The sequence below is a fragment of the Myotis davidii genome, unplaced genomic scaffold (genome assembly GCF_000327345.1).
Source record: "Myotis davidii unplaced genomic scaffold, ASM32734v1 scaffold4, whole genome shotgun sequence".
NCBI classification, from domain to species: Eukaryota; Metazoa; Chordata; class Mammalia; order Chiroptera; family Vespertilionidae; genus Myotis; species Myotis davidii.
The window spans coordinates 92,790-100,661 of record NW_006294707.1 but is presented as its reverse complement, the minus strand read 5'-3'; positions in this window follow the sequence as shown (position 1 = coordinate 100,661).

Here is a 7,872-nt window from a genome sequence, read left to right as displayed (position 1 = left end):
CTGCTTTTCGAGGTTTCCCTCATTGGTGACCTCAGTGTTATCTGCGTTCACCAGCAGTGGTGAAAACATCTGGAAAGTGATGCTGAAGCAAAGAAATATAATTGGGCCTTGGGGATTTGAAAAGCTCAGTAGGGTTAGTCCTTTTGAGAAAAGCATTAGCTTAAAATCCCCTGAATCTTGGTGGATATATATATATATATATATTCTCCTCCCTCACCCATTGACCCCTTTTACCTAGCCCCACCCTCCATCCCAGGTCTTCACCACACTATTGTCAGTGTCCATGGGTTATGCATGTCTCTCGCCCTGAGTGCATTGATAGCATCATCAGTTGCTGGTCAGAGATTCAGTATGTAGTTTCTCTTCTGAAATTTAAAGTTTCCTGCATTAAAATCATAGCTTTGATTTAGTGCTTTAAAGGTTTGGTCTGGTAAGCTATTTGTCCTATGGTTAGGGAGGTAAAATACAAATAATTCACTCCTAAGTGTCCTTGGTATAGGATATACTGGATAACTCCAAATTGCTGTTTAACCATCTCAGTTTCCTATTCTATTCATCCAATTAGTTAGAATTAACATTCCTCAGATTAGCAATACATTCAGATTTAAAAAAAGAATATAATACTTATTCATTAACAGATTCACATCATCGTCTAGCCCAGTGATGGCGAATCTTTTGAGCTTGGCGTGTCAGCATTTTGAAAAACTCTAACTTAACTCTGGTGCCAGGTCACATATAGAAGTTTTTTGATATTTGCAACCATAGTAAAACAAAAATTTATATTTTTGATATTTATTTTATATATTTAAATGCCATTTAACAAAGAAAAATTAACCCAAAAAAATGAGTTCACGTGTCACCTCTGACATACATGTCATAGGTTCTCCATCACTGCTTTAGATTCTCTATATGAGGCATACTGATATTTACATTTCAGAATCCTATTATTTAAAAATACATTGATATTCAGTATGTTTTACCATTTAACTCAGCAAACTCAAAATATTAAGTTACACGCCCCTGGGACCTGGGACCTGGGAGGATGGACCTTGAGTGGTCCATCCTCACTCAAGAACCGCCCATTATCATGGAGACATTAACCTTGTTGCCCAAACAATGGAGACCCACCCCAGCCCATGGTGCTGACTTCCCCTGCCTGTGATTCCTACTTTCCTGTGTAATCTTTGTCCCCAGCAAACCAAGTCCCCAAAAGGTAGACATCAGTGACCAAAATTACATTACAGACACACAGACAGAAACGTCTCACCAGCTAAGAGTTCCTGGCGGCTGCCATCCTGGGAGGGAAAGCAGGAAGCTCCCCAAGATGAAGAATTCTCAGCAGCTGCTGAGGTGACCCTGCGATCTCTGCCCCGTGGTCAGCCTCGCCACAGTAGCTGGGGTCCCCAGAGCCGGACGTGCCCCATCTCTAAACAAATTATACCAAACAACAAAGAGACACAAACATCAACAGAAACACTCATATGAGCGGGCATGACCCACAGACACAGAAGGTCCTGCACTAAGAAAACCACTGAGCAGAGCAATGCCTCCTGTCGCTGGGTCGGGGCTGCCCTTCCCAGAACCTCAGCGTCTCCCAGTGGGCTCCTTGGGGAGCGCATTCCCCAGGCCGAGAGTTTCTGTTTCCATCCTCGGCAGGTCCTTGTGACTATGTGCTCAGTCCCCCATATTGGCGATGTCTCGCACTCCCTGAGATCCACTTCGTCCTTCTCTGGCCGCTTCCCTTGCAGGAGAATGGAACCACCGATTAGAACTCTGCACTTGCTTTATGTCCAAGACACATCCCAGTCACAGGTACCCGACCTCCGAGGACACCCCATCACCAAACTAGTACTCAGTCCACTGCCCACCTTGGCTGGCGTGTGAGGTCACCTGATGCTGCAGCTCTTGCCTGGGCCCTTCTGGCTCACTCTGAATGGGTCCCGACCTCATAGTTGACCCTGGGTAGTTGCCTCCACACCCACTGCAGCTCCTCGGTTCTGGAAGCCTCCTGCGGGGAGAGGGGAGGGCGGCGGTGTGTTAGCACTGGGAACCCACCCTTGTTTGTCAAAGTGCTTTGGTGGGGAGTGGGGTGTTGCCTCAGCCGCTAGCCCGCTTCCTCTCGCTGCACTCAGTGAGCAGCTCCTGCCCAGGAAGCCCCATGCCTGGAGCCCTGGAGGCGGCTTTCAGGTCCAAGACCTGCGAGCTGGGTGCACACCTTCCCTCCCCCTTCAGTTCGCTGTATGGATCTGTCCTTTAGGGCCTCCTCAGGGGACGAAGGCCACAGCTTGGCCAGAAGCCTGTGTTGCCTCATTGGTCCTCTTGCTGACCCTACAGGTCCCTCTGGTGGAGGAGAGAGTTGAGCTTCTTGTGGGCAGTGATCTGGAGGGAGGGGGAGGCCCGGGTCCTACAGGAGCAGCCGGCCTGGCGCTGACCCAGCCCCCACCGCGCCCTGCATGACGCTGGTCCCCAGGGTCCAAGCTCCTTGGAGGGTGCAGGCTGCCTCTCTGATGGCCAGGGGCTCAGCATCTCCCCCTCTGCCAGATCTTTTCCTTGGTGCCAGCCCCGTCTGCAGGGGAGGTGCTGGTGAGGCAGAGCCAGGGGGGCACCAAGTAGGGCTCTGTGCTCTCCCTGGGGTTGATGTCACTGCAGGATCCTTCCCAGGACTTGAGGGAGGAGGGCCTGCCCCAGGCTTCCTAAGGGACTGGGAGGCAATGCCCCTCCCTTTCCTGTTCTCCTGAAGGAAAGTTCCAGGTCATTTCCACATTCAAAGTCTGCAAAGCAGGCAGGTACTTTATTCTCTGCAAGCTGGCCTCCTTGATGCTCAGACCCGCTATGGGGGGACCTCCTCTCGGCGCCCCCATGGCCCCAGGAGACAGGCTCTGGGCGAAGCTGGGTTCCGAGGCCTCAGGGACCAGCGAGGGCAGTGGCATGCAGGTCAGGCTCTGTGGGCAGGAGGTGCTGCATGGGGGTCTCCTCGCTGCCCGCTGGTCTCCGTCACCTAGAAGTGGGGGTCACAGTTAACTGTGCTCATGGCAACGAGGGGCCATCACAGTCCCCTCTGTCCCCCTCATGGGAGGGAGGCCGAGGAAAGACTCTCCTGCCCTCTCATGGCTCAGAGGCCCCCGTCCCTGCTTTCCCTCCGAGGCCTCTTGTGATTTCACAATTGCTGTCTTTCTTCTTTTTAATTATATTTATTTTTTGTTTATGTTGTTATGTAGAGAGCCACAGTCATTTTTTTAAATCCTTACCCAAGGCTATGTTTATGGACTTCAGAGGGAGAAGAAGGGAGAGAGAGGAACATTAGTGGGTTGCCTCCCGCAGGGGCCCCGGCAGGAATGGAACCTGCACTGGGATGTGCCCTCACAGGGAAGGGAACCGCCTCCTGGTTGGACATGGGAGGAGGCTCCAGCCAAAGGGGCCGCCCACTGGGGTGTTGTCTGCCTGTTTGAGTTGAGAGGCCTCAGCGGGGAGCAAGCTGGTGGTGCTTGTTGCTTCCTCTCTGTCCTCACTGCCCCTGGGCGTGGGCGTGCTGCTGCTCCTTCTCCGGGCTCTCCTGACCGACCCTCTCGTTGGATAACCTGGGGCCTTAGACTCAGTTCTGCCTCATAATATTGTCCATGACACCTCCCTGCCTGGGTTCCTCATCATCCTGCACACATCCTGCAGCTATCCAGCCAGCCCGCATGCCCAGCCCTCAGCAGCTCCCAGTGTCCAGCCCTCAGCCAGCTCCCAGTGCCCTGCCCTCAGCCAGCTCCCAGTGCCCAGCCCTCAGCCAGCTCCCAGTGCCCAGCCCTCAGCCCGCTCCCAGTGCCCAGCCCTCAGCCAGCTCCCAGTGACCTGCCCTCAGCCAGCTCCGAGTGCCCAGTCCTCAGCCAGCTCCCAGTGCCCAGCCCTCAGCCCGCTCCCAGTGCCCAGCCCTCAGCCAGCTCCCAGTGACCTGCCCTCAGCCAGCTCCGAGTGCCCAGTCCTCAGCCAGCTCCCAGTGCCCAGCCCTCAGCCCGCTCCCAGTGCCCAGCCCTCAGCCAGCTCCCAGTGACCTGCCCTCAGCCAGCTCCGAGTGCCCAGTCCTCAGCCAGCTCCCAGTGCCCAGCCCTCAGCCCGCTCCCAGTGCCCAGCCCTCAGCCAGCTCCCAGTGACCTGCCCTCAGCCAGCTCCGAGTGCCCAGTCCTCAGCCAGCTCCCAGTGCCCAGCCCTCAGCCCGCTCCCAGTGCCCAGCCCTCAGCCAGCTCCCAGTGACCTGCCCTCAGCCAGCTCCGAGTGCCCAGTCCTCAGCCAGCTCCCAGTGCCCAGCCCTCAGCCCGCTCCCAGTGCCCAGCCCTCAGCCAGCTCCCAGTGACCTGCCCTCAGCCAGCTCCGAGTGCCCAGTCCTCAGCCAGCTCCCAGTGCCCAGCCCTCAGCCCGCTCCCAGTGCCCAGCCCTCAGCCAGCTCCCAGTGACCTGCCCTCAGCCAGCTCCGAGTGCCCAGTCCTCAGCCAGCTCCCAGTGCCCAGCCCTCAGCCCGCTCCCAGTGCCCAGCCCTCAGCCAGCTCCCAGTGACCTGCCCTCAGCCAGCTCCGAGTGCCCAGTCCTCAGCCAGCTCCCAGTGCCCAGCCCTCAGCCCGCTCCCAGTGCCCAGCCCTCAGCCAGCTCCCAGTGACCTGCCCTCAGCCAGCTCCGAGTGCCCAGTCCTCAGCCAGCTCCCAGTGCCCAGCCCTCAGCCCGCTCCCAGTGCCCAGCCCTCAGCCAGCTCCCAGTGACCTGCCCTCAGCCAGCTCCGAGTGCCCAGTCCTCAGCCAGCTCCCAGTGCCCAGCCCTCAGCCCGCTCCCAGTGCCCAGCCCTCAGCCAGCTCCCAGTGACCTGCCCTCAGCCAGCTCCGAGTGCCCAGTCCTCAGCCAGCTCCCAGTGCCCAGCCCTCAGCCCGCTCCCAGTGCCCAGCCCTCAGCCAGCTCCCAGTGTCCTGCCCTCAGCCAGCTCCCAGTGTCCAGTCCTTAGCCAGCTCCCAGTGTCCAGCCCTCGCCCAGCTCCCAGTGCCCAGCCCTCAGCCAGCTCCCAGTGCCCAGCCCTCAGCCAGCTCCCAGTGCCCAGCCCTCAGCCAGCTCCCAGTGCCCAGCCCTCAGCCAGCTCCCAGTGCCCAGCCCTCAGCCAGCTCCCAGTGCCCAGCCCTCAGCCAGCTCCCAGTGCCCAGCCCTCAGCCAGCTCCCAGTGCCCAGCCCTCAGCCAGCTCCCAGTGCCCAGCCCTCAGCCAGCTCCCAGTGCCCAGCCCTCAGCCAGCTCCCAGTGCCCAGGCCTCAGCCAGATCCCAGTGCCCAGCCCTCAGCCAGCTCCCAGTGTCCAGGCCGTGTTGCTGTAGCTCCTCCAAGTTCCTGCACCTTCAGCCGGGCATTTTCTTGGCCCTGCCACCGAGGGCTTTGTTCCCCTTAAACCTTCCCTGTCTGGATGCTAATGAGGAAGGGGGTAGCCCTCCAGTGGTGCTGCCCATTCACTCTTTTTTAAAAAGGTATAATCAGGGCAGCTATTTTAGTTTTTAGTTAATTAATATTTAATTATAATTGACAAACAGTATTATGTTAGTTTCAGGTGTAAACATAGTGACTGAACACATATACCTTACAGGGTGGTCACCACAAGAAGTGGATCTGTCACCGCACATCGTCATTAGTGTCACTGACCATCTCCCCAACGCTGCATGTCACACCCCATGACTCGCTGTGTAACTGGAAGCTTGTGGTCAGTCCCTTCCCACTCCCCCGTCCCTCACACACAAACCCGAGGCCCTGGAGAGAGGCTTGCAGTGGGCACAGGATAGAGCCTCTGTGCCCACCAGAGGGCTGTGCCTCCGTGCCGGGGTTCGTGCTCCAGCATCTAGAAGGGTTCAGGAATCTGGAGAAGGGCTGTGGGTAACTTAATAGAGTTCAGAGACAAAATATAATTTTGAAAGGCATGTTGGGAAGTCAGAGAAGACTTAGCTAAAGGAACTAAGTTCTCCTTGTCTCAGGACCCCTTACTCTATATTTACACAATTAGTCCTAAGGCGAGGTAGATATACACATCAAAGGGTAGGGGTTCCTATACACAATCCATTGTCAGATTGGAGGAAATTGCCTTCTGCTGTTCAGGTGTTTGGCCAGTAGGAGGCAGTAACATGTAGATTAAGATGCCCTTAGCTGTCTGGCAGCCACAATCATCCTTCTCAGGTTGGGGAAATGCCCTCAGCCATCTCCAGGTGATTCATCCCTGCTGACATGCTGGCATTGGCGTCCGGCACTGTTTCACTTTGTTTTGTGTTTTAGATTTTACATGTAAGTGAAATCATATGGTATTTGTCTTTCTTTGTCCGATTTATGTCAGGAAACATAATGTTTTACATCCATGATGCCTCAATGGCAAGATTTAATTTTCACAACCCGGACATGTGCCTTTGACCAGTATTGAACCTGGGCCCCTTCATTCATAGGCCGATGCTCTATCTACTGAGCCGAACCAGCCAGGGCAGGTTTTAATTTTTTCATGTCTGAGTAATATTCCATCATATGTATGCACCACACCTTCTTCATCCATTCATCTATTGATAGGCACCTAGGTTGACTGGCTTTCTTGGCAAGCCTATCTAATGAAAGGATAATATGCTAATTAACCATCACTCTGTCACAAAGATGTTGGCATCCAGTCCTCTCAGCCCTGTCGGAGTCCCCCAGTCCGGGGAGCGGGGCGCCGCTGAGAGAGGGCAAGTCATCGGCCTGGCGGAATGCTGCCCAGAGGCCCTCCTGACCCTTTATAAAAAAACACAAAAACAAATTCCTTTGGCGGGGGAGGTATCTCATGTACAGAGGCCCCCAGTTCATGGCCCCTCCTTAATCTGCATAAGATCCTCCAACTTTGTTCTTCCTTTGCAATATTGTTTTGACTATCCTGGTCTCTTGCAATTTCTTAGAAATTTTCGAATCGGTTTAATTAATTCCTACAATTCCACAAAGGAAAGCTTAGTGTTGGGGACTGTTAAGGTACAGGTGCCTGAGGACCTCAGGTGGGACCCCTGAAGGAGCTGACCAGGGAGAGTCTGCCTAGGGACAACTACCCCCCTACCCCACCCTAACTCCAACCACCTTCCCTGCGGTGGCACCCAGCACCACAGAACTGGAAGCAGCTGCAGGAAGCCGCCGCCTCCGCGACAGCCATGCCTGCGATGTGAACCATCCTGGTTCTGGACTGGAAGCCGCCGCCAAGTTTCTTTCTCTAAAGATGACAACATGGTCCTAATGCGCAGTCCGCAGAACCGCCTCTGAGGGCTTCTTTGCCCAAAATCTTTCTGCCCCTTCTTCACAGGGACTTACCCTAGAAGCACTGGGCAAGCCACTCCCACCACAGCCTCAGGGTCTCAGCCTCTGAACCTTGCACCTGGGTCCCCATGGAGTGATCCCCCCCCCCACACCTGCAGCCTCAGGGTCTCAGCCTAGGAAGCACCCGCGCCCCATGGAGTGATCCCCTCCCAGCAACAGCCGCAGGGTCTCAGCCTCAGAACTTTGCCCATCCCAGTGAGTGATCCCCCTCCACACACCTGCAGCCTCAGGGCCTCAGCCTCCAAAGTGTTTGCGCTCCTGGGGACTTCCCTCGCCCCCAGCCGAGTGATTGGAGGGGGGACCAAGGGGATGGTGCCTGGGGGACGCTGCCCAACAAACCTCTCCCATTGGGCAGAAACTTGTGATGGGTTAGGGAGGTCAACGGGTTTTGTTTTTAAAACTTCAGAAACCACAAAGGAAATGTCTGAGGTCGGGTTTCACATGGGAAGTAACTTACAACTAATTTCTGCAGGCAAACCGCGACATTGCAGTTACATCCCTGGAGAACACCCGTGGTCTGGAGGCCGGACTGCGCAGCAGTGGTGGTGCGCGCTT